This window comes from Lissotriton helveticus, chromosome 9, assembly GCF_964261635.1.
Source record: "Lissotriton helveticus chromosome 9, aLisHel1.1, whole genome shotgun sequence".
NCBI classification, from domain to species: domain Eukaryota; kingdom Metazoa; phylum Chordata; class Amphibia; order Caudata; family Salamandridae; genus Lissotriton; species Lissotriton helveticus.
This window is the reverse complement of record NC_136070.1, coordinates 625,652,356-625,677,636: the sequence shown is the minus strand read 5'-3', so window position 1 is coordinate 625,677,636 and position 25,281 is coordinate 625,652,356. Positions and strand designations below refer to the sequence as shown.

General features: G+C 47.2%; 1 protein-coding gene and 1 long non-coding RNA gene across 2 annotated transcripts in view; one reads left to right on the top strand and one right to left on the bottom strand.

Annotated features, from left to right (window-relative positions):
• Nucleotides 1–25,281, bottom strand: part of LOC144781706 (cytochrome P450 2F3-like) — a 229,924-nt gene that overhangs the window by 35,003 nt on the left and 169,640 nt on the right. The window lies entirely within an intron of this gene.
• LOC144781707 (uncharacterized) overlaps nt 1–25,281 on the top strand; it is a 210,476-nt gene that overhangs the window by 117,519 nt on the left and 67,676 nt on the right. The window lies entirely within an intron of this gene.

Below are 25,281 nucleotides of genomic sequence, written 5' to 3'. Positions count from 1 at the left end.
CTTGGCCACTGGATTCAAGATAGCCTGGCTGATGAGGATTATGAATCCGAAACCGGTCCCAGGATGCTTGTTTCCGGTCCACGGAAGACATGGCTTGGCAGTTCGGGCTGGACTGTTCCCACGAGGCACAGGGTCAGACTGATTTGCATATAGCCATGTCTGAACTGGGGTGGCTGAGTGAACTAAAGAATGGTGATGGATTAAACCCAGATCAGTTGACTGGGGGTGAGTGTTTGATTTGTTCAAACGCTCCGTCCATCATCCCCTTTTGTATCGCTTTGTTCGCCCTAAGTGTGGCAGGGTATGCTCAGACGTGAGTCCCTTGTTCACTTGGCCACTGGATTCGAGATAGCCTGGCTGATGAGGATTATGAATCCGAAACCGGTCCCAGGATGCTTGTTTCCGGTCCAGGGAAGACATGGCTTGGAAGTTCGGGCTGGACTGTTCCCACGAGGCACAGGGTCAGACTGTTTTGCATATAGCCATGTCTGAACTGGGGTGGCTGAGTGAACTAAAGAATGGTGATGGATTAAACCCAGATCAGTTGACTGGGGGTGAGTGTTTGATTTGTTCAAACGCTCCGTCCATCATCCCCTTTTGTATCGCTTTGTTCGCCCTAAGTGTGGCAGGGTATGCTCAGACGTGAGTCCCTTGTTCACTTGGCCACTGGATTCGAGATAGCCTGGCTGATGAGGATTATGAATCCGAAACCGGTCCCAGGATGCTTGTTTCCGGTCCAGGGAAGACATGGCTTGGCAGTTCGGGCTGGACTGTTCCCACGAGGCACAGGGTCAGATTGATTTGCATATAGCCATGTCTGAACTGGGGTGGCTGAGTGAACTAAAGAATGGTGATGGATTAAACCCAGATCAGAAGACTGGGGGTGAGTGTTTGATTTGTTCAAACGCTCCGTCCATCATCCCCTTTTGTATCGCTTTGTTCGCCCTAAGTGTGGCAGGGTATGCTCAGACGTGAGTCCCTTGTTCACTTGGCCACTGGATTCAAGATAGCCTGGCTGATGAGGATTATGAATCCGAAACCGGTCCCAGGATGCTTGTTTCCGGTCCAAGGAAGACATGGCTTGGCAGTTCGGGCGGGACTGTTCCCACGAGGCACAGGGTCAGACTGATTTGCATATAGCCATGTCTGAACTGGGGTGGCTGAGTGAACTAAAGAATGGTGATGGATTAAACCCAGATCAGTTGACTGGGGGTGAGTGTTTGATTTGTTCAAACGCTCCGTCCATCATCCCCTTTTGTATCGCTTTGTTCGCCCTAAGTGTGGCAGGGTATGCTCAGACGTGAGTCCCTTGTTCACTTGGCCACTGGATTCGAGATAGCGTGGCTGATGAGGATTATGAATCCGAAACCGGTCCCAGGATGCTTGTTTCCGGTCCAGGGAAGACATGGCTTGGCAGTTCGGGCTGGACTGTTCCCACGAGGCACAGGGTCAGACTGATTTGCATATAGCCATGTCTGAACTGGGGTGGCTGAGTGAACTAAAGAATGGTGATGGATTAAACCCAGATCAGTTGACTGGGGGTGAGTGTTTGATTTGTTCAAACGCTCCGTCCATCATCCCATTTTGTATCGCTTTGTTCGCCCTAAGTGTGGCAGGGTATGCTCAGACGTGAGTCCCTTGTTCACTTGGCCACTGCATTCGAGATAGCCTGGCTGATGAGGATTATGAATCCGAAACCGGTCCCAGGATGCTTGTTTCCGGTCCAGGGAAGACATGGCTTGGCAGTTCGGGCTGGACTGTTCCCACGAGGCACAGGGTCAGACTGATTTCCATATAGCCATGTCTGAACTGGGGTGGCTGAGTGAACTAAAGAATGGTGATGGATTAAACCCAGATCAGTTGACTGGGGGTGAGTGTTTGATTTGTTCAAACGCTCCGTCCATCATCCCCTTTTGTATCGCTTTGTTCGCCCTAAGTGTGTCAGAGTATGCTCAGACGTGAGTCCCTTGTTCACTTGGCCACTGGATTCGAGATAGCCTGGCTGATGAGGATTATGAATCCGAAACCGGTCCCAGGATGCTTGTTTCCGGTCCAGGGAAGACATGGCTTGGCAGTTCAGACTGGACTGTTCCCACGAGGCACAGGGTCAGTCTGATTTGCATATAGCCATGTCTGAACTGGGGTGGCTGAGTGAACTAAAGAATGGTGATGGATTAAACCCAGATCAATTGACTGGGGGTGAGTGTTTGATTTGTTCAAACGCTCCGTCCATCATCCCCTTTTGTATCGCTTTGTTCGCCCTAAGTGTGGCAGGGTATGCTCAGACGTGAGTCCCTTGTTCATTTGGCCACTGGATTCAAGATAGCCTGGCTGATGAGGATTATGAATCCGAAACCGGTCCCAGGATGCTTGTTTCCGGTCCAAGGAAGACATGGCTTGGCAGTTCGGGCTGGACTGTTCCCACGAGGCACAGGGTCAGACTGATTTGCATATAGCCATGTCTGAACTGGGGTGGCTGAGTGAACTAAAGAATGGTGATGGATTAAACCCAGATCAGTTGACTGGGGGTGAGTGTTTGATTTGTTCAAACGCTCCGTCCATCATCCCCTTTTGTATCGCTTTGTTCGCCCTAAGTGTGGCAGGGTATGCTCAGACGTGAGTCCCTTGTTCACTTGGCCACTGGATTCGAGATAGCCTGGCTGATGAGGATTATGAATCCGAAACCGGTCCCAGGATGCTTGTTTCCGGTCCAGGGAAGACATGGCTTGGCAGTTCGGGCTGGACTGTTCCCACGAGGCACAGGGTCAGATTGATTTGCATATAGCCATGTCTGAACTGGGGTGGCTGAGTGAACTAAAGAATGGTGATGGATTAAACCCAGATCAGTTGACTGGGGGTGAGTGTTTGATTTGTTCAAACGCTCCGTCCATCATCCCCTTTTGTATCGCTTTGTTCGCCCTAAGTGTGGCAGGGTATGCTCAGACGTGAGTCCCTTGTTCACTTGGCCACTGGATTCAAGATAGCCTGGCTGATGAGGATTATGAATCCGAAACCGGTCCCAGGATGCTTGTTTCCGGTCCAAGGAAGACATGGCTTGGCAGTTCGGGCTGGACTGTTCCCACAAGGCACAGGGTCAGACTGATTTGCATATAGCCATGTCTGAACTGGGGTGGCTGAGTGAACTAAAGAATGGTGATGGATTAAACCCAGATCAGTTGACTGGGGGTGAGTGTTTGATTTGTTCAAACGCTCCGTCCATCATTCCCTTTTGTATCGCTTTGTTCGCCCTAAGTGTGGCAGGGTATGCTCAGACGTGAGTCCCTTGTTCACTTGGCCACTGGATTCGAGATAGCCTGGCTGATGAGGATTATGAATCCGAAACCGGTCCCAGGATGCTTGTTTCCGGTACAGGGAAGACATGGCTTGGAAGTTCGGGCTGGACTGTTCCCACGAGGCACAGGGTCAGACTGTTTTGCATATAGCCATGTCTGAACTGGGGTGGCTGAGTGAACTAAAGAATGGTGATGGATTAAACCCAGATCAGTTGACTGGGGGTGAGTGTTTGATTTGTTCAAACGCTCCGTCCATCATCCCCTTTTGTATCGCTTTGTTCGCCCTAAGTGTGGCAGGGTATGCTCAGACGTGAGTCCCTTGTTCACTTGGCCACTGGATTCGAGATAGCCTGGCTGATGAGGATTATGAATCCGAAACCGGTCCCAGGATGCTTGTTTCCGGTCCAGGGAAGACATGGCTTGGCAGTTCGGGCTGGACTGTTCCCACGAGGCACAGGGTCAGATTGATTTGCATATAGCCATGTCTGAACTGGGGTGGCTGAGTGAACTAAAGAATGGTGATGGATTAAACCCAGATCAGTTGACTGGGGGTGAGTGTTTGATTTGTTCAAACGCTCCGTCCATCATCCCCTTTTGTATCGCTTTGTTCGCCCTAAGTGTGGCAGGGTATGCTCAGACGTGAGTCCCTTGTTCACTTGGCCACTGGATTCAAGATAGCCTGGCTGATGAGGATTATGAATCCGAAACCGGTCCCAGGATGCTTGTTTCCGGTCCAAGGAAGACATGGCTTGGCAGTTCGGGCGGGACTGTTCCCACGAGGCACAGGGTCAGACTGATTTGCATATAGCCATGTCTGAACTGGGGTGGCTGAGTGAACTAAAGAATGGTGATGGATTAAACCCAGATCAGTTGACTGGGGGTGAGTGTTTGATTTGTTCAAACGCTCCGTCCATCATCCCCTTTTGTATCGCTTTGTTCGCCCTAAGTGTGGCAGGGTATGCTCAGACGTGAGTCCCTTGTTCACTTGGCCACTGGATTCGAGATAGCCTGGCTGATGAGGATTATGAATCCGAAACCGGTCCCAGGATGCTTGTTTCCGGTCCAGGGAAGACATGGCTTGGCAGTTCGGGCTGGACTGTTCCCACGAGGCACAGGGTCAGACTGATTTGCATATAGCCATGTCTGAACTGGGGTGGCTGAGTGAACTAAAGAATGGTGATGGATTAAACCCAGATCAGTTGACTGGGGGTGAGTGTTTGATTTGTTCAAACGCTCCGTCCATCATCCCATTTTGTATCGCTTTGTTCGCCCTAAGTGTGGCAGGGTATGCTCAGACGTGAGTCCCTTGTTCACTTGGCCACTGCATTCGAGATAGCCTGGCTGATGAGGATTATGAATCCGAAACCGGTCCCAGGATGCTTGTTTCCGGTCCAGGGAAGACATGGCTTGGCAGTTCGGGCTGGACTGTTCCCACGAGGCACAGGGTCAGACTGATTTCCACATAGCCATGTCTGAACTGGGGTGGCTGAGTGAACTAAAGAATGGTGATGGATTAAACCCAGATCAGTTGACTGGGGGTGAGTGTTTGATTTGTTCAAACGCTCCGTCCATCATCCCCTTTTGTATCGTGTAACGGTAGTCAACACGGGCAGGGTGAAAGATAAAAATGTATATATCTTAGAAGCCACGTGTCCCGATTTGAACCACATCGACAAAAGAGAGATTGTATGAGAGACTGGATCAAGACGAACCTTAGCAAGAGCAACCTTGACTTTCAAAAAGGTATACAAATCTAAATTAGTAAGAGAAAACTGCTGAGCTAAGGAGGAAAAAGGTAATGGATCATGATTTGAATCATAAAGACGATGAACTAACTTAATACTCTTGCTGGCCCAATAGGTCATCAAGGTTGAGTCAATGTCAATGTTAATTTTGGGGTTGCGCCACAAAGAAGACCACCTAGACTTATGAATCGGTTTAGTTACTTTCTTATCAATAGTTTTCACCGCCGCAACCGTGTCTAAAATAATAGCACGAGAAAAAGGAATAGACAATGTGGACGTAGTTAAGAAAGAGGAGGAAGGTAGAGATAAAGATAATTCTTGCTCAATCAACACCCATGCCGACGTATGATGAGGATCTGAAGACAACCAAAGAGCCCCTTGGGAAGCTAAGAAAGCCACTTGATATCTATCCCAATCAGGAAAATTACAAACCCCCCATATCATAAGGCTTCCTCAAATATTTGTAGGCTATTCTGGCTCTCTTATCACTCCAGAGGAACTTTGAGGTGAGGGAATCAATGTCATGGAAAAAAGACAAAGATAACCTAATAGGAAGCATAGAGGATACAAAGTTAATAATGGGCGTTATCATCATTTTTAACGTTTGAAGACGTCCCCACCATGAGATATACTTAGGAGACCAAGTATCTAAAAGTTGACAAATCTTGAGCAAAGTTTGAGCTTCATTAAACGCCACTGTGTCTGATAGAGTACTGCGAAACCAAATTCCCAAGTATTTAATCTGTTTTGATTGCCATTTAAAGCCATTTACAACAAGGGGTGGTGATGGACAGAGTCTCTGAATTAAGCAGAATACTCTCACCCAGTCAAGAGATCAGGGCTAGATCCAACACCGTTTTTTAGCTCATTGCACCATCCCAGTTTCAGAACCTGGCTGTATGCAAATTAGTCTGTCCCTGGCCCAGTGCATCATGGGAACAGGGCAGACCAGACTACAAAAGCCAATTCTTACACTGGGAAGGAAACAAGCTTCCGGGACCGGTTTCCGGCATTTCAGCCGTCTTCGGCCCGGCTTGCTTGAATCCTGATGGTGCAATAAACAAGGGACTCACATCTGAGTATACCCTTCCACGCTTAGGGTGGACAAAATATTTTCAACAAGGGGTGGTGATGGACAGAGTCTCTGAATTAAGCAGAATACTCTCACCCAGTCAAGAGATCAGGGCTAGATCCAACACCGTTTTTAGCTCATTGCACCATCCCAGTTTCAGAACCTGGCTGTATGCAAATTAGTCTGTCCCTGGCCCAGTGCATCATGGGAACAGGGCAGACCAGACTACAAAAGCCAATTCTTACACTGGGAAGGAAACAAGCTTCCGGGGACCGGTTTCTGGCATTTCAGCCGTCTTCGGCCCGGCTTGCTTGAATCCTGATGGTGCAATGAGCAAGGGACTCACATCTGAGTATACCCTTCCACGCTTAGGGTGGACAAAATAATTTACAACAAGGGGTGGTGATGGACAGAGTCTCTGAATTAAGCAGAATACTCTCACCCAGTCAAGAGATCAGGGCTAGATCCAACACCGTTTTTTAGCTCATTGCACCATCCCAGTTTCAGAACCTGGCTGTATGCAAATTAGTCTGTCCCTGGCCCAGTGCATCATGGGAACAGGGCAGACCAGACTACAAAAGCCAATTCTTACACTGGGAAGGAAACAAGCTTCCGGGGACCGGTTTCTGGCCTTTCAGCCGTCTTCGGCCAGGCTTGCTTGAATCCTGATGGTGCAATGAGCAAGGGACTCACATCTGAGTATACCCTTCCACGCTTAGGGTGGACAAAATAATTTACAACAAGGGGTGGTGATGGACAGTGTCTCTGAATTAAGCAGAATACTCTCACCCAGTCAAGAGATCAGGGCTAGATCCAACACCGTTTTTTAGCTCATTGCACCATCCCAGTTTCAGAACCTGGCTGTATGCAAATTAGTCTGTCCCTGGCCCAGTGGATCATGGGAACAGGGCAGACCAGACTACAAAAGCCAATTCTTACACTGGGAAGGAAACAAGCTTCCGGGGACCGGTTTCTGGCATTTCCGGTCAGCCGGGCCGACGACGGCTGAAATGCCAGAAACCGGTCCCCGGAAGCTTGTCTCCTTTCTGGTGAAGAATTGGCTTGGTAGTTTGGTCTGCCCTGTTCCCATGATGCACTGGGCCAGGGACAGACTAATTTGCATATAGCCAGGTTCTAAGCTGGGATGGGGCAGTGAGCTAAATAACGGTGATGGATCAAGCCCTGATCTTTGGACTGGGTAAGAGTGGTCTGCTTAATTCAGACACTCTGTTCATCACCACCCCTTTTTCTGAATCGTTTTTGGCCACTATAGATGTGGCAGGGTATACTCAGACATGAGTCCCTTGCTCACTGCTCCATCAGGATTCAAGCAAGCCGGGCCGACGACGGCTGAAATGCCAGAAACCGGTCCCCGGAAGCTTGTCTCCTTTCTGGTGAAGAATTGGCTTGGTAGTTTGGTCTGCCCTGTTCCCATGATGCACTGGGCCAGGGACAGACTAATTTGCATATAGCCAGGTTCTAAGCTGGGATGGGGCAGTGAGCTAAATAACGGTGATGGATCAAGCCCTGATCTTTGGACTGGGTAAGAGTGGTCTGCTTAATTCAGACACTCTGTTCATCACCACCCCTTTTTCTGAATCGTTTTTGGCCACTATAGGTTTGGCAAGGTATACTCAGACATGAGTCCCTTGCTCACTGCTCCATCAGGATTCAAGCAAGCCGGGCCGACGACGGCTGAAATGCCAGAAACCGGTCCCCGGAAGCTTGTCTCCTTTCTGTTGAAGAATTGGCTTGGTAGTTTGGTCTGCCCTGTTCCCATGATGCACTGGGCCAGGGACAGACTAATTTGCATATAGGCAGGTTCTAAGCTGGGATGGGGCAGTGAGCTAAATAACGGTGATGGATCAAGCCCTGATATTTGGACTGGGTAAGAGTGGTCTGCTTAATTCAGACACTCTGTTCATCACCACCCCTTTTTCTGAATCGTTTTTGGCCACTATAGGTGTGTCAGGGTATACTCAGACATGAGTCCCTTGCTCACTGCTCCATCAGGATTCAAGCAAGCCGGGCCGACGACGGCTGAAATGCCAGAAACCGGTCCCCGGAAGCTTGTCTCCTTTCTGGTGAAGAATTGTCTTGGTAGTTTGGTCTGCCCTGTTCCCATGATGCACTGGGCCAGGGACAGACTAATTTGCATATAGCCAGGTTCTAAGCTGGGATGGGGCAGTGAGCTAAATAACGGTGATGGATCAAGCCCTGATCTTTGGACTGGGTAAGAGTGGTCTGCTTAATTCAGACACTCTGTTCATCACCACCCCTTTTTCTGAATCGTTTTTGGCCACTATAGGTGTGGCAGGGTATACTCAGACATGAGTCCCTTGCTCACTGCTCCATCAGGATTCAAGCAAGCCGGACCGACGACGGCTGAAATGCCAGAAACCGGTCCCCGGAAGCTTGTCTCCTTTCTGGTGAAGAATTGGCTTGGTAGTTTGGTCTGCCCTGTTCCCATGATGCACTGGGCCAGGGACAGACTAATTTGCATATAGCCAGGTTCTAAGCTGGGATGGGGCAGTGAGCTAAATAACGGTGATGGATCAAGCCCTGATCTTTGGACTGGGTAAGAGTGGTCTGCTTAATTCAGACACTCTGTTCATCACCACCCCTTTTTCTGAATCGTTTTTGGCCACTATAGGTTTGGCAAGGTATACTCAGACATGAGTCCCTTGCTCACTGCTCCATCAGGATTCAAGCAAGCCGGGCCGACGACGGCTGAAATGCCAGAAACCGGTCCCCGGAAGCTTGTCTCCTTTCTGGTGAAGAATTGGCTTGGTAGTTTGGTCTGCCCTGTTCCCATGATGCACTGGGCCAGGGACAGACTAATTTGCATATAGCCAGGTTCTAAGCTGGGATGGGGCAGTGAGCTAAATAACGGTGATGGATCAAGCCCTGATATTTGGACTGGGTAAGAGTGGTCTGCTTAATTCAGACACTCTGTTCATCACCACCCCTTTTTCTGAATCGTTTTTGGCCACTATAGGTGTGGCAGGGTATACTCAGACATGAGTCCCTTGCTCACTGCTCCATCAGGATTCAAGCAAGCCGGGCCGACGACGGCTGAAATGCCAGAAACCGGTCCCCGGAAGCTTGTCTCCTTTCTGGTGAAGAATTGTCTTGGTAGTTTGGTCTGCCCTGTTCCCATGATGCACTGGGCCAGGGACAGACTAATTTGCATATAGCCAGGTTCTAAGCTGGGATGGGGCAGTGAGCTAAATAACGGTGATGGATCAAGCCCTGATCTTTGGACTGCGTAAGAGTGGTCTGCTTAATTCAGACACTCTGTTCATCACCACCCCTTTTTCTGAATCGTTTTTGGCCACTATAGGTTTGGCAGGGTATACTCAGACATGAGTCCCTTGCTCACTGCTCCATCAGGATTCAAGCAAGCCGGGCCGACGACGGCTGAAATGCCAGAAACCGGTCCCCGGAAGCTTGTCTCCTTTCTGGTGAAGAATTGGCTTGGTAGTTTGGTCTGCCCTGTTCCCATGATGCACTGGGCCAGGGACAGACTAATTTGCATATAGCCAGGTTCTAAGCTGGGATGGGGCAGTGAGCTAAATAACGGTGATGGATCAAGCCCTGATCTTTGGACTGGGTAAGAGTGGTCTGCTTAATTCAGACACTCTGTTCATCACCACCCCTTTTTCTGAATCGTTTTTGGCCACCATAGGTGTGGCAGGGTATACTCAGACATGAGTCCCTTGCTCACTGCTCCATCAGGATTCAAGCAAGCCGGGCCGACGACGGCTGAAATGCCAGAAACCGGTCCCCGGAAGCTTGTCTCCTTTCTGGTGAAGAATTGGCTTGGTAGTTTGGTCTGCCCTGTTCCCATGATGCACTGGGCCAGGGACAGACTAATTTGCATATAGCCAGGTTCTAAGCTGGGATGGGGCAGTGAGCTAAATAACGGTGATGGATCAAGCCCTGATCTTTGGACTGGGTAAGAGTGGTCTGCTTAATTCAGACACTCTGTTCATCACCACCCCTTTTTCTGAATCGTTTTTGGCCACTATAGGTTTGGCAGGGTATACTCAGACATGAGTCCCTTGCTCACTGCTCCATCAGGATTCAAGCAAGCCGGGCCGACGGCGGCTGAAATGCAAGAAACCGGTCCCCGGAAGCTTGTCTCCTTTCTGGTGAAGAATTGGCTTGGTAGTTTGGTCTGCCCTGTTCCCATGATGCACTGGGCCAGGGACAGACTAATTTGCATATAGCCAGGTTCTAAGCTGGGATGGGGCAGTGAGCTAAATAACGGTGATGGATCAAGCCCTGATCTTTGGACTGGGTAAGAGTGGTCTGCTTAATTCAGACACTCTGTTCATCACCACCCCTTTTTCTGAATCGTTTTTGGCCACTATAGGTGTGGCAGGGTATACTCAGACATGAGTCCCTTGCTCACTGCTCCATCAGGATTCAAGCAAGCCGGGCCGACGACGGCTGAAATGCCAGAAACCGGTCCCCGGAAGCTTGTCTCCTTTCTGGTGAAGAATTGGCTTGGTAGTTTGGTCTGCCCTGTTCCCATGATGCACTGGGCCAGGGACAGACTAATTTGCATATAGCCAGGTTCTAAGCTGGGATGGGGCAGTGAGCTAAATAACGGTGATGGATCAAGCCCTGATCTTTGGACTGGGTAAGAGTGGTCTGCTTAATTCAGACACTCTGTTCATCACCACCCCTTTTTCTGAATCGTTTTTGGCCACTATAGGTTTGGCAAGGTATACTCAGACATGAGTCCCTTGCTCACTGCTCCATCAGGATTCAAGCAAGCCGGGCCGACGACGGCTGAAATGCCAGAAACCGGTCCCCGGAAGCTTGTCTCCTTTCTGGTGAAGAATTGGCTTGGTAGTTTGGTCTGCCCTGTTCCCATGATGCACTGGGCCAGGGACAGACTAATTTGCATATAGCCAGGTTCTAAGCTGGGATGGGGCAGTGAGCTAAATAACGGTGATGGATCAAGCCCTGATATTTGGACTGGGTAAGAGTGGTCTGCTTAATTCAGACACTCTGTTCATCACCACCCCTTTTTCTGAATCGTTTTTGGCCACTATAGGTGTGGCAGGGTATACTCAGACATGAGTCCCTTGCTCACTGCTCCATCAGGATTCAAGCAAGCCGGGCCGACGACGGCTGAAATGCCAGAAACCGGTCCCCGGAAGCTTGTCTCCTTTCTGGTGAAGAATTGTCTTGGTAGTTTGGTCTGCCCTGTTCCCATGATGCACTGGGCCAGGGACAGACTAATTTGCATATAGCCAGGTTCTAAGCTGGGATGGGGCAGTGAGCTAAATAACGGTGATGGATCAAGCCCTGATCTTTGGACTGGGTAAGAGTGGTCTGCTTAATTCAGACACTCTGTTCATCACCACCCCTTTTTCTGAATCGTTTTTGGCCACTATAGGTTTGGCAGGGTATACTCAGACATGAGTCCCTTGCTCACTGCTCCATCAGGATTCAAGCAAGCCGGGCCGACGACGGCTGAAATGCCAGAAACCGGTCCCCGGAAGCTTGTCTCCTTTCTGGTGAAGAATTGGCTTGGTAGTTTGGTCTGCCCTGTTCCCATGATGCACTGGGCCAGGGACAGACTAATTTGCATATAGCCAGGTTCTAAGCTGGGATGGGGCAGTGAGCTAAATAACGGTGATGGATCAAGCCCTGATCTTTGGACTGGGTAAGAGTGGTCTGCTTAATTCAGACACTCTGTTCATCACCACCCCTTTTTCTGAATCGTTTTTGGCCACCATAGGTGTGGCAGGGTATACTCAGACATGAGTCCCTTGCTCACTGCTCCATCAGGATTCAAGCAAGCCGGGCCGACGACGGCTGAAATGCCAGAAACCGGTCCCCGGAAGCTTGTCTCCTTTCTGGTGAAGAATTGGCTTGGTAGTTTGGTCTGCCCTGTTCCCATGATGCACTGGGCCAGGGACAGACTAATTTGCATATAGCCAGGTTCTAAGCTGGGATGGGGCAGTGAGCTAAATAACGGTGATGGATCAAGCCCTGATCTTTGGACTGGGTAAGAGTGGTCTGCTTAATTCAGACACTCTGTTCATCACCACCCCTTTTTCTGAATCGTTTTTGGCCACTATAGGTGTGGCAGGGTATACTCAGACATGAGTCCCTTGCTCACTGCTCCATCAGGATTCAAGCAAGCCGGGCCGACGACGGCTGAAATGCCAGAAACCGGTCCCCGGAAGCTTGTCTCCTTTCTGGTGAAGAATTTACTTGGTAGTTTGGTCTGCCCTGTTCCCATGATGCACTGGGCCAGGGACAGACTAATTTGCATATAGCCAGGTTCTAAGCTGGGATGGGGCAGTGAGCTAAATAACGGTGATGGATCAAGCCCTGATCTTTGGACTGGGTAAGAGTGGTCTGCTTAATTCAGACACTCTGTTCATCACCACCCCTTTTTCTGAATCGTTTTTGGCCACTATAGGTTTGGCAAGGTATACTCAGACATGAGTCCCTTGCTCACTGCTCCATCAGGATTCAAGCAAGCCGGGCCGACGACGGCTGAAATGCCAGAAACCGGTCCCCGGAAGCTTGTCTCCTTTCTGGTGAAGAATTGGCTTGGTAGTTTGGTCTGCCCTGTTCCCATGATGCACTGGGCCAGGGACAGACTAATTTGCATATAGCCAGGTTCTAAGCTGGGATGGGGCAGTGAGCTAAATAACGGTGATGGATCAAGCCCTGATATTTGGACTGGGTAAGAGTGGTCTGCTTAATTCAGACACTCTGTTCATCACCACCCCTTTTTCTGAATCGTTTTTGGCCACTATAGGTGTGGCAGGGTATACTCAGACATGAGTCCCTTGCTCACTGCTCCATCAGGATTCAAGCAAGCCGGGCCGACGACGGCTGAAATGCCAGAAACCGGTCCCCGGAAGCTTGTCTCCTTTCTGGTGAAGAATTGTCTTGGTAGTTTGGTCTGCCCTGTTCCCATGATGCACTGGGCCAGGGACAGACTAATTTGCATATAGCCAGGTTCTAAGCTGGGATGGGGCAGTGAGCTAAATAACGGTGATGGATCAAGCCCTGATCTTTGGACTGGGTAAGAGTGGTCTGCTTAATTCAGACACTCTGTTCATCACCACCCCTTTTTCTGAATCGTTTTTGGCCACTATAGGTTTGGCAGGGTATACTCAGACATGAGTCCCTTGCTCACTGCTCCATCAGGATTCAAGCAAGCCGGGCCGACGACGGCTGAAATGCCAGAAACCGGTCCCCGGAAGCTTGTCTCCTTTCTGGTGAAGAATTGGCTTGGTAGTTTGGTCTGCCCTGTTCCCATGATGCACTGGGCCAGGGACAGACTAATTTGCATATAGCCAGGTTCTAAGCTGGGATGGGGCAGTGAGCTAAATAACGGTGATGGATCAAGCCCTGATCTTTGGACTGGGTAAGAGTGGTCTGCTTAATTCAGACACTCTGTTCATCACCACCCCTTTTTCTGAATCGTTTTTGGCCACCATAGGTGTGGCAGGGTATACTCAGACATGAGTCCCTTGCTCACTGCTCCATCAGGATTCAAGCAAGCCGGGCCGACGACGGCTGAAATGCCAGAAACCGGTCCCCGGAAGCTTGTCTCCTTTCTGGTGAAGAATTGGCTTGGTAGTTTGGTCTGCCCTGTTCCCATGATGCACTGGGCCAGGGACAGACTAATTTGCATATAGCCAGGTTCTAAGCTGGGATGGGGCAGTGAGCTAAATAACGGTGATGGATCAAGCCCTGATCTTTGGACTGGGTAAGAGTGGTCTGCTTAATTCAGACACTCTGTTCATCACCACCCCTTTTTCTGAATCGTTTTTGGCCACTATAGGTGTGGCAGGGTATACTCAGACATGAGTCCCTTGCTCACTGCTCCATCAGGATTCAAGCAAGCCGGGCCGACGACGGCTGAAATGCCAGAAACCGGTCCCCGGAAGCTTGTCTCCTTTCTGGTGAAGAATTGGCTTGGTAGTTTGGTCTGCCCTGTTCCCATGATGCACTGGGCCAGGGACAGACAAATTTGCATATAGCCAGGTTATAAGCTGGGATGGGGCAGTGAGCTAAATAACGGTGATGGATCAAGCCCTGATCTTTGGACTGGGTAAGAGTGGTCTGCTTAATTCAGACACTCTGTTCATCACCACCCCTTTTTCTGAATCGTTTTTGGCCACTATAGGTGTGGCAGGGTATACTCAGACATGAGTCCCTTGCTCACTGCTCCATCAGGATTCAAGCAAGCCGGGCCGACGACGGCTGAAATGCCAGAAACCGGTCCCCGGAAGCTTGTCTCCTTTCTGGTGAAGAATTGGCTTGGTAGTTTGGTCTGCCCTGTTCCCATGATGCACTGGGCCAGGGACAGACTAATTTGCATATAGCCAGGTTATAAGCTGGGATGGGGCAGTGAGCTAAATAACGGTGATGGATCAAGCCCTGATCTTTGGACTGGGTAAGAGTGGTCTGCTTAATTCAGACACTCTGTTCATCACCACCCCTTTTTCTGAATCGTTTTTGGCCACTATAGGTGTGGCAGGGTATACTCAGACATGAGTCCCTTGCTCACTGCTCCATCAGGATTCAAGCAAGCCGGGCCGACGACGGCTGAAATGCCAGAAACCGGTCCCCGGAAGCTTGTCTCCTTTCTGGTGAAGAATTGGCTTGGTAGTTTGGTCTGCCCTGTTCCCATGATGCACTGGGCCAGGGACAGACTAATTTGCATATAGCCAGGTTCTAAGCTGGGATGGGGCAGTGAGCTAAATAACGGTGATGGATCAAGCCCTGATCTTTGGACTGGGTAAGAGTGGTCTGCTTAATTCAGACACTCTGTTCATCACCACCCCTTTTTCTGAATCGTTTTTGGCCACTATAGGTGTGGCAGGGTATACTCAGACATGAGTCCCTTGCTCACTGCTCCATCAGGATTCAAGCAAGCCGGGCCGACGACGGCTGAAATGCCAGAAACCGGTCCCCGGAGGCTTGTCTCCTTTCTGGTGAAGAATTGGCTTGGTAGTTTGGTCTGCCCTGTTCCCATGATGCACTGGGCCAGGGACAGACTAATTTGCATATAGCCAGGTTCTAAGCTGGGATGGGGCAGTGAGCTAAATAACGGTGATGGATCAAGCCCTGATCTTTGGACTGGGTAAGAGTGGTCTGCTTAATTCAGACACTCTGTTCATCACCACCCCTTTTTCTGAATCGTTTTTGGCCACTATAGGTGTGGCAGGGTATACTCAGACATGAGTCCCTTGCTCACTGCTCCATCAGGATTCAAGCAAGCCGGGCCGACGACGGCTGAAATGCCAGAAACCGGTCCCCGGAAGCTTGTCTCCTTTCTGGTGAAGAATTGGCTTGGTAGTTTAGTCTGCCCTGTTCCCATGATGCACTGGGCCAGGGACAGACTAATTTGCATATAGCCAGGTTATAAGCTGGGATGGGGCAGTGAGCTAAATAACGGTGATGGATCAAGCCCTGATCTTTGGACTGGGTAAGAGTGGTCTGCTTAATTCAGACACTCTGTTCATCACCACCCCTTTTTCTGAATTGTTTTTGGCCACTATAGGTGTGGCAGGGTATACTCAGACATGAGTCCCTTGCTCACTGCTCCATCAGGATTCAAGCAAGCCGGGCCGACGACGGCTGAAATGCCAGAAACCGGTCCCCGGAAGCTTGTCTCCTTTCTGGTGAAGAATTGGCTTGGTAGTTTGGTCTGCCCTGTTCCCATGATGCACTGGGCCAGGGACAGACTAATTTGCATATAGCCAGGTTATAAGCTGGGATGGGGCAGTGAGCTAAATAACGGTGATGGATCAAGCCCTGATCTTTGGACTGGGTAAGAGTGGTCTGCTTAATTCAGACACTCTGTTCATCACCACCCCTTTTTCTGAATCGTTTTTGGCCACTATAGGTGTGGCAGGGTATACTCAGACATGAGTCCCTTGCTCACTGCTCCATCAGGATTCAAGCAAGCCGGGCCGACGACGGCTGAAATGCCAGAAACCGGTCCCCGGAAGCTTGTCTCCTTTCTGGTGAAGAATTGGCTTGGTAGTTTGGTCTGCCCTGTTCCCATGATGCACTGGGCCAGGGACAGACTAATTTGCATATAGCCAGGTTCTAAGCTGGGATGGGGCAGTGAGCTAAATAACGGTGATGGATCAAGCCCTGATCTTTGGACTGGGTAAGAGTGGTCTGCTTAATTCAGACACTCTGTTCATCACCACCCCTTTTTCTGAATTGCCATTTAAAGCCAGCATTCCCCATGTGTGCTGGAAAGCAATATGCGTTGAGGGAAAACATCTCCGTTTTATCCTTATTGAGAGTGTAACCTGAAACACTAGAAAAGAGAATAATGGTTTCGGTAATGGCAGAAATTGCTGTAGCTATATCATCAGAGAAAAATAGCACATTGTCTGCATAAGCAGCTGTTTTGATCCAATTTGAGCCAAATTGAAAACCCTTAATATCTTGATGAAGATTGAGTAACCGAAGAAGCAGGTCAATAGATAATAAGAAAAGAAGAGGCGATAATGGGCACCCTTGTCTAGTACCCTGACAAAGATTAAAAAAAGAAGAAGTAGCACCATTAACTCTAATATTTGCCCTAGGATGTGCATATAAAGACATAACCATCTTGATAAAGGAATCCGCAAAGTTGTGCGCTCGAAGCACTGCATGTAAAAAAGGCCAAGATACCTTATCAAAAACATTTCGGCATCGAGGGCAAGAGCCGCCGCCGGAAGGCTAGATAACTTTGCTTTCCCTATGATATGGCAAAAAGTTTGAATATTATCCCTAGCTCATCTACCTTTAACAAAACCAGTCTATGATGGATGAATAAGTAACGGAATATAGGATTCCAAACGTTTGGCCAAAATTTTGGCAAAAATGTTTGCTTCCATATTAAGGAGAGATATGGGGCGGAATGATCTTTACCCTCCTTTGGGATTACTACAATAGTAGCCTCCGCCGCCGAACCAGAGACCGAGCCCGATGAGATAAAACTATCAAAAACATCTTTAAGGTGAGACACAACAGATGGAAGAAATGTCTTGTGAAACCCATCTGGACCTGGCGCCTTCCCTGAGCGAGTGGCTTTAATAGCATGAATAATCTCCGCTGATGTAATCGGACTACCCAACTTTATACCATCATCATCAGAGACAGCCTGAATAGGAATCGAATTTAAAAATTGTTGGCATTGATCAATCAAAGATTGATTATGAGGAGTGTACAATTTACTGTAATACTCACAAAAGACCTCAAGGATTTCCTTAGTTTGAAATTTCCTAGTACCAGAACTATCATTAATACAAGATATCTGAGATGATTTGATATTAGACTCTTAAAACTTTAACGTCGCCGCCAAGATCTTACCCGCCCGATACTTTAAAAGTAGCCGTTTAGACTTCTGTGCTTGAACACCAATGTGAGCTCTCTTAGTGATAATAGAGTTGTAAGAATATTTTAGATTATTGACATTTTCTAAAAGCTTCTTATCTTCAGAATTCCGATAGAGAGCTTCTTGCTGCTTGATGTTATCTGCTAAATCAGTAAGTTCTTTCCTAATATCAGCATTCCTTTTTGCCATTTGTTTAATAATTTGTCCTCTAATCGTGCATCATACAGGATCTCTGAATTCAAACGCCAAGTGCAAGTTTCTCTATGTTCAGCAAAATTGAGGAGTGTAAAGGACACAGCAGCATGATCAGAGAAAAGAATCGGATGAATAAGGGGGAGCGACGAGTACTTTAAAAGGGCTGAGTGCACTAAAAGATAGTCAATACGAGAAAAACTAGAGTGGGGAGAAGAGAAAAAAGTGAAATCACTACCAGTGGGGTTATGTAATTGCCACATGTCAGTAAGATTAGCGGAGGAACACATATTAGTCATCTGTTTATGAGCCCTAGGGAGACGAAATTTAAAAGCAGAGTGTCTATCCAAAATAGGATCCATTGGGAGATTAAAGTCCCCACCAACTATCAAATTGCCATTATGAGGAACATCTGAAAGTTTTTTAGAAATAGAACGCCAAAAAGATGGATCATCAGTAGTAGGTGCATAAATATTCATAACATAGATATCAAGAGAACCATTAGATAAGCGAGTCAGCAACCACCTACCCTCTGAATCATGTTCCGCAGTAACCACAGTCAAACCCGCATTTTTAGAAATCATCGTCACCACCCCATTCTTCTTACCAAAGGCCTCAGAGCACACAACATCAAGGGCCCACTACTTCCTCAATAGTAGGGTTTTTTGTGCGATAATTTAGTTTCTTGTAATAGTACTAAATCACTAGAAAGACGTTTACAATAATCCAACATTTTTGCCCCCTTCACCGGGTGATTCAAACCATGCACATTAATAGATACAACATTCAAACCTGGCATAAAAGCGGAAAGTCAAAATACCCGCTATTACTTGGTACCAGAGAAAATAATCCAAAAACAGTATCATCCGTACAACAAAGACAGAGCAAATCTAATGAAACCACAAATACTGGAAGCCAGCAGGAGACCCAAGAAAAGAAAAAAAGAAAGTAAGGATTGGAAAAAGAAAAAAGAAGAAAGAAAAAAGAAGAAAAGAGACAGATAAAAAAGGAAAAAGGATCCCACCAGGGGAAGTCTATAACAGACAAAATGTATGCGAGGGAGGAACATGGAGAGGCAAGCAAGGAGGCCAACAAGGGAAAGAGAAAAAAAACATTTCCCCATAAGCAGAAAGCAATAAAGAATGAGAAATAGAGGTAATAGAGAGAGAAGCAACTAAGAATAAATATATAAATACAAGATATTAGATATACTAATGAAAATGTTTGGTCAATTCAGGAATCATCAAACAATATAAACCATACTTAAGAAGAAAAGCATATAAATATTCATGTGATACCTAGGAAAGCAGAACACAATATATACTACTATAAAGCATTATATAGCGAAGGAACATCAGTAAATAGAAATTCATCAGAACAACATAAGAACATTATATATACCAATTCATATATCACATTGCTAAAAGGAAACTAGCAAAGAGCAAATATTTCATAGTACCATTAGATTAATCAAAACAGAAGAAAGAGAGCATTAGCATACAGAACCAAATCTAAAAATAGTGAAAGAGACATAATGAAAGTAAAAATATGAACTAATAACTTGAGTGATCTATGCATAAATTAAGAAATGCATCATATACTATATTCATATAGAGACAAACATATAGACAATCTACGAGCGCATAAGATACTATAAAGAGACAAACACACCATCAGGCAGGAACAAGAGGATGAAAAGATTGCTCTAAAGAACAGACAAGACATCAAGATAACATACAGAAATATATAAGACTCATGTGAAAGAAAAAGATAAAAGAAGGCCTATGTAATGAAAACTCAGAGATATCACTGAACCATTGACAAAATATAGTAATATTGTCACAGCAACACCCAACACTAAAAGGAAAGAAACAACACTAAGAAAGAATAGAAAAAGGAAATAAACACAAAGAGACAAGAAAAACACTAACAAAACAGAAGAAAAAGAAAAAGAGAACCATCAACAATAAAGGTAAAAGAGACGCATCCTTTAACAGAAGAGCAGAACCTGCAAGAAAAAAGGTTAGAACATGTCAAACATTGGAAACATCGCATAACTCTTGCGTAAATATAGAAGCAAAGACCGTAGCATGAGCACACGCATATAGCAATACAAGCCAGGAGAATTACAAACATCCCCCCAACAACACTCAAGAACCAGAAGGGCCAGGAGAAGAGGAAGATTCCATCTGGGACTCCGTCTGATTATCCAGAAAAGTCGATAGTTCCGAAGGCTCATACAAAATCTGAGTGCGACCTCTAAAGGTCATGCGAAATCGCAAAGGACCAGTAAAACAGAACGGAATGTTCATGTCAAGCAGTCTTCTTTGTAGATTGAGAAACCCTTTCCGTCTGATAAAGGTGTTCCTAGCAAAATCTTGGGAAAGGGCAATTCTGTGGCCCTCCCAAGTAACCGCTTTGATTTTCCTCATCTGGGCCAAGATTTGTTCAGAATGCTGATGCCGCAAGGGTTTAAAAACCACCGGTCTAGGATGAGGTGAAGACTTCGGTCGAAGTGTAGGAACCCTATGAACACATTCTATCTCAAAGTCTTTCTGAAAAGAAATCTGCAACTGAGAAAACCAAAAATACGCAGTTTACTCCTACGATTCCTATCTTCCTGCTCCGTAAGATCTCTTCGCAACGCAGACAAGGAGCATTCCATCTGTTGCATTGATTTAAATTGGTGTTGCGCAGCATCTTTCACACCACTTATCCGTGATTCAGCAGTAGACACACAAAGTGATAAGCTCTTAAAGTAATTTCTGATCACCGCAACCTCCACTTGAAGTAAGTCGGTATTAGTTTTAGTCGACTTCGCAATATCATGGACAGCGTTTAGGCGAGATAAAATAGCATCCAACGTAGTGCCAGAGTCTTTCGGAACTAGTTCTGGAGTAGGAGAAGTTTGCTTAGACCTTTTAAGGTTACCTTTAGAGTCCTTGATTTTTGGAGAAAGGCCCATGTTGTCTGCCATGAGAAGAGGCAAGAGAGATAATGCAAAAGCCCACAACGTATATTGACTCTGCTGGAGAAGCACCAGACACCTCACTGTTCGAAGACAGCTCCCTGGAAATCAGCAACGTGGGCAGTTCAGGGCCAGAAAAAACAGAACTCTTAGTATCTTACAGCGATGAAATCAGCACTGCGTAACCTCTTTTTAATAATAAAAAAAAGACAAGCAGACAACGCTATCCAAAAGCACCTACAACAGATCTGTTAAATTGTATATGCCGCCATTTTGAGGAGCAGGTCTGAGCAGACAGTCAGCAAAAAAAAAAAAAAAAAAAGACGGCTCAGCATCACATCCTCAGGCAAATTATCAGCTGCGTACAATGCTCACAATGACCAGACCACCAGTCAGTGGTTGTGTAATTGAAATGCCGCAAGAACATACACAAACTGCACCAAGAAGAACTGGAAATGCACAGGCTCACATTACTTGGATGTTGTCTCCCACTGTAACTCCAGTAAGCTTCAGAGATAGAGAAAATCCCCTTCAAGTATCCATTGGCACCACATTAATGACATATATCCTCCTCAGTACCGGTCTGCCTCAGATTTAACGTGTGAGGCACTACAAGGGGTGCAAAAACGCGAGCGCCGCCTCCGGGAGACAAAATGGCGGCCGCAGTTGAGGTAAAGGACGTCGTGATCTAAACAGTCTAACACCGGGCAGCGGGAGCAGCGCAAATGCAACCAGGCTGCTCACCACATGTTCCGACATCCGTAGCGCCGGTTTCGAGGAAGCTCTCTCGCCTATGGGGGCTGAAAACCTCCTCGTCGGCCTCCGTTGCCCCAGAGCTCAAGCGCGACCCGCCATTACTCAGCGGCGCACAAGCCACGCCCCCACCTATGGTGCATCGTTTGAATTCAAATCAACAGCTCAGACAATTGGCTTGACAAAGATACCCTTCTGAAGTTTAAGTGGACATTTGTTGGCATTCCGTTGGGTGCATCAAGCCATATTTGAGGGGGACCTGAAAAGGAGTGTTTGGATTCCCATATGGTAACACTTGTTGCTGACCTCTACTTCAACTCAGGGGTAGAGTTTCTATGTTATGAAGGGCAGGCCACTAACAAATGGAATCCAGCATACCTAGTCGCTTTCACTATATTCAATCAATTTGCAATTATGCAATAAATGCATTGGTATGGTACCAGAATAATGTGGCCCAAATATCGTCTGACAAAAATCAACTTTCTTAACTATCATTTAAACAAATACCATTCCACTAGAGTTAATAATATAAAATGTACACCAATTGCAGCAACATTATTGTAAACAATATTGTTATAGTTATTGTTAGCAAGACTTATAAAGCGCACTGCGACCCTACGGATATCCTGGCGCTGAGATATGTATAGTCTACTGAGCTCAAGTGCAGCAAGAGGATAGTGTTCCATTTCAAATGAGAGAAACTGAGGTTATGCTCTAGCGAAAAGCCACGTCTTTAATTTCTTCCTGAACTGCTTCAGGTTTTCCATCCGTCTGAGATTGTTAGGGAGTTGATTCCAGAGCCGTGCCGCTGCGACGCTAAAAGCCCTTCCACCAGATCCTATTTTTCGGAATCTGGGTACTCTCACCAGTTTAGCTGAGGAGGAGCGAAGATTACGAGAAGGAACATACCATTTAAATGTATTCTGCAATTGTAAAGGCCCAAGTCCATGCAGGGCCTTAAAAACAATACAGAGTGGCTTGAATTGTATCAGTGGGGCTCTCCGTTGGCAAGGACAGTGGTGGGGCTGTCTTGCCTTTTACTCCATTCTGCTTCATGTAGTTGCCTAATTTTTTTTTCTGCAGTTTCCCTGGTTCCTGTAGTTTCTTTGTAGTCTCTTGGTTTCTGTACTATCCTTAAGTATGCTTGGGTCGAGGTCCACTCGTCACCAAAATAATGTTGTACCCTGTACACAGAGACACTGGTAACCGTGTGGCATATTTCAATTCTTCTTTATTGGTTCCATGTCAAGGTAGCATCAATCTCTGTCCAGCCAGCTCTGGTCAGGTACTAGCAATGTACCAGCCCCTCCAGGAGCATTAGCCCATCTCCAACTGTCACCACTCATCCACACAGGCACCCAGGCATTCCATTCATCACTGTCACGCCAACATTCCGTTACCATCTCTCACTCTGGCTGAGCAACTAGGAGGACCTAGGCTGATTACATGTAAATGTAATACTAAGGATATAACAGTTTTCCATCTGTCTGAGATCGTTAAGGAGTTGATTCCAGAGCCGTGCCACTGCGACACTGAAAGCCCTTCCTCCAGATCTTATTTTCTGAATCTGGGTGCTCTCACCAGTTTAGCTGAGGAGGAGCGAAGATTACGAGAAGGGACATACCATTCAAATGTATTCTGCAATGGTAAAGGCCCAAGTCCATGCAGGGCCTTAAAAACAATACAGAGTGACTTGAATTGTATCTAAGTATGAGCGCAAAATCCGCTACGCTCGCGGATTTCGCGAATTTTCTGTAAATCCGCGATCCGCGAACTCTCGCGAATTGACCGAAAATTCGCAATCCGCGAGCGGCGGATTCCGAGGCCAAAAGTTCAAGCCTTCCTGGCCTGTTGTTGTAACTGATTTACGATGGCGCCGGCAAGCTGCCTGCGCCATCGTAAAATAGTTACTAAATTAGCTTCAACAGGAAGCTCTAATAGATAAAATCAAGCAGGCGCTCGTGCATCTGCTTTATTTTATCTATTCGAGCTTCCTGTTGAAGCTAATTTAGTAACTATTTTAGGATGGCGCTGGCAGCTTGCCGGCGCCATCGTAAAATAGTAACAACAGGCCAGGCAGGTCTTCTTGAATAAATATGAAGGGCAGGGTTCATTCTGGCACGATGGTCCTGGCACAAGAAGCACTTACAGATATCAAGTAAGCACGTGCCCTAGTTGTAGCTTAAATTCAGTGACTCATTCATAGGCCCAAAAAACAATTGTGAGCGTTGTCAAGGTTGGGCAGCTGTGCCCTCTTCCCAAATATACCATCGAAAATCAGCTGTGATGCTGGACAGAGGCCTTTGCATCCTTGACTTTCACGAGCGCAATCCTCGTGCTGTTCCTGTGGCCAGGAGCTTCTGTATCTTCATCTGCTGCTCTGATCGGCCTCTGACCTTTTATACACACAAGAGGCATGTGCACTCGCATGGAAGCCCCGTCCGTTTGGCCCCGCCCACACACACGCGGTGGGCACCGTCTTCCCGCCATTTACCCACTATGATAGCTCACTTAAGGGACCCCTGCGCCCTTCGGCGCTATTGCATAGTAACACACACCTGGTCGCTGTAGACAACTCTCTGGCACTTTAGGCAGCTGTAGTGTAATAAAAGCACTATACATTTACCCAACGAGGTAGCACTTACTGATTATCCAGTACAAAGTACTCCAGCTGAGTAGCGGTATGGCACAAAACGGTGGCGTCTTCTTGAATAAATATGAAGGGCAGGGTACTTTCTGGCACTGATCGGTCTCTGACCTTTTCTACACACAAGAGGCATGTGCACTCGCATGGAAGCCCCGCCCCAAATCCGCCGATCCGCAAAATCCGCGGATTTTGCGGATCCACGATCCGTGAATACGCAAATCCGCGAATCGTGGATCCGCAAAATCCGCCCATGCTTAATTGTATCCTCTGTAAGACAGGGAGCTAATGAAGCCCCAAAAGTGCCTGAGAGGGTGATGAGCGCCTTGGTTTCATTAGAGCTAACTTGGCCGCCAGTATCTGGATCCTCTGGAGTCTCCCAATCAAAAATGTTGGGGACTCCATTAGCAGGGAGTTGCAGTAATCTAGTCGGCCCAGGATGAGACTCCTTACTACCAGTGCTCTGGCCTGTATAGGTAGCAGTGGAAGAACCTTCCAAAGCGTTCTTATCAGGGATAAGCAACTCCCAACTGTTTTGTTCACATGACTTTCTAAACTCAACTTATTGTCAAAACTAACTCCCAGGTTTCGCCCTGTCTCTAAATGTGTTGGTGGTACAACTGTGGGGATAGGCCAGAACCTAGAAGGAAGTGGGAAAGGGGCTTTCCCAACTGTGCAGTATAACGTTTCTGTAAATACAACAAATAATATTTCTGTCAATACAACAAACAATATTTAGACTGCAATATTTAAATCAAACATTATTTTTGTCATTGGTGGTCTGACATAAAATCACACTTATAATCGTGTTCTGGAGAACCCAATTCATGAAAAATACAGGTTAACATTCAAGTGTTATCTACCAGGGATCCATCCTCAGAACAAAGAGGTCAGAGAAACCAATTATGCAGTGGCGGCTCCTCTGTGAAGGCGGAGAAGTGTCATCCCACGGCTCAATAGGGAAAGTAAAATGATAATAACGTATTGTTTTTATCAATTTAGTTTTCCTATTAGAGTAAGTGGCTTTCGTGGCGATTGAGGCTGGGTATAACAGGGAGAGAAGTGGTTTGCACTCCTTAAGTGCGCAGGACAGCTTGGCTGGCCCTCTTGCTCCATCAAAACAGTTATGCGCACTTTGCATGTTCCCCACCAGGCTGCATTTCACATTGCAGTGTTGTGATTGGCTCAGGGGAGCATGAAAGCTTCCTGCTGCTTCCCTCTGCGG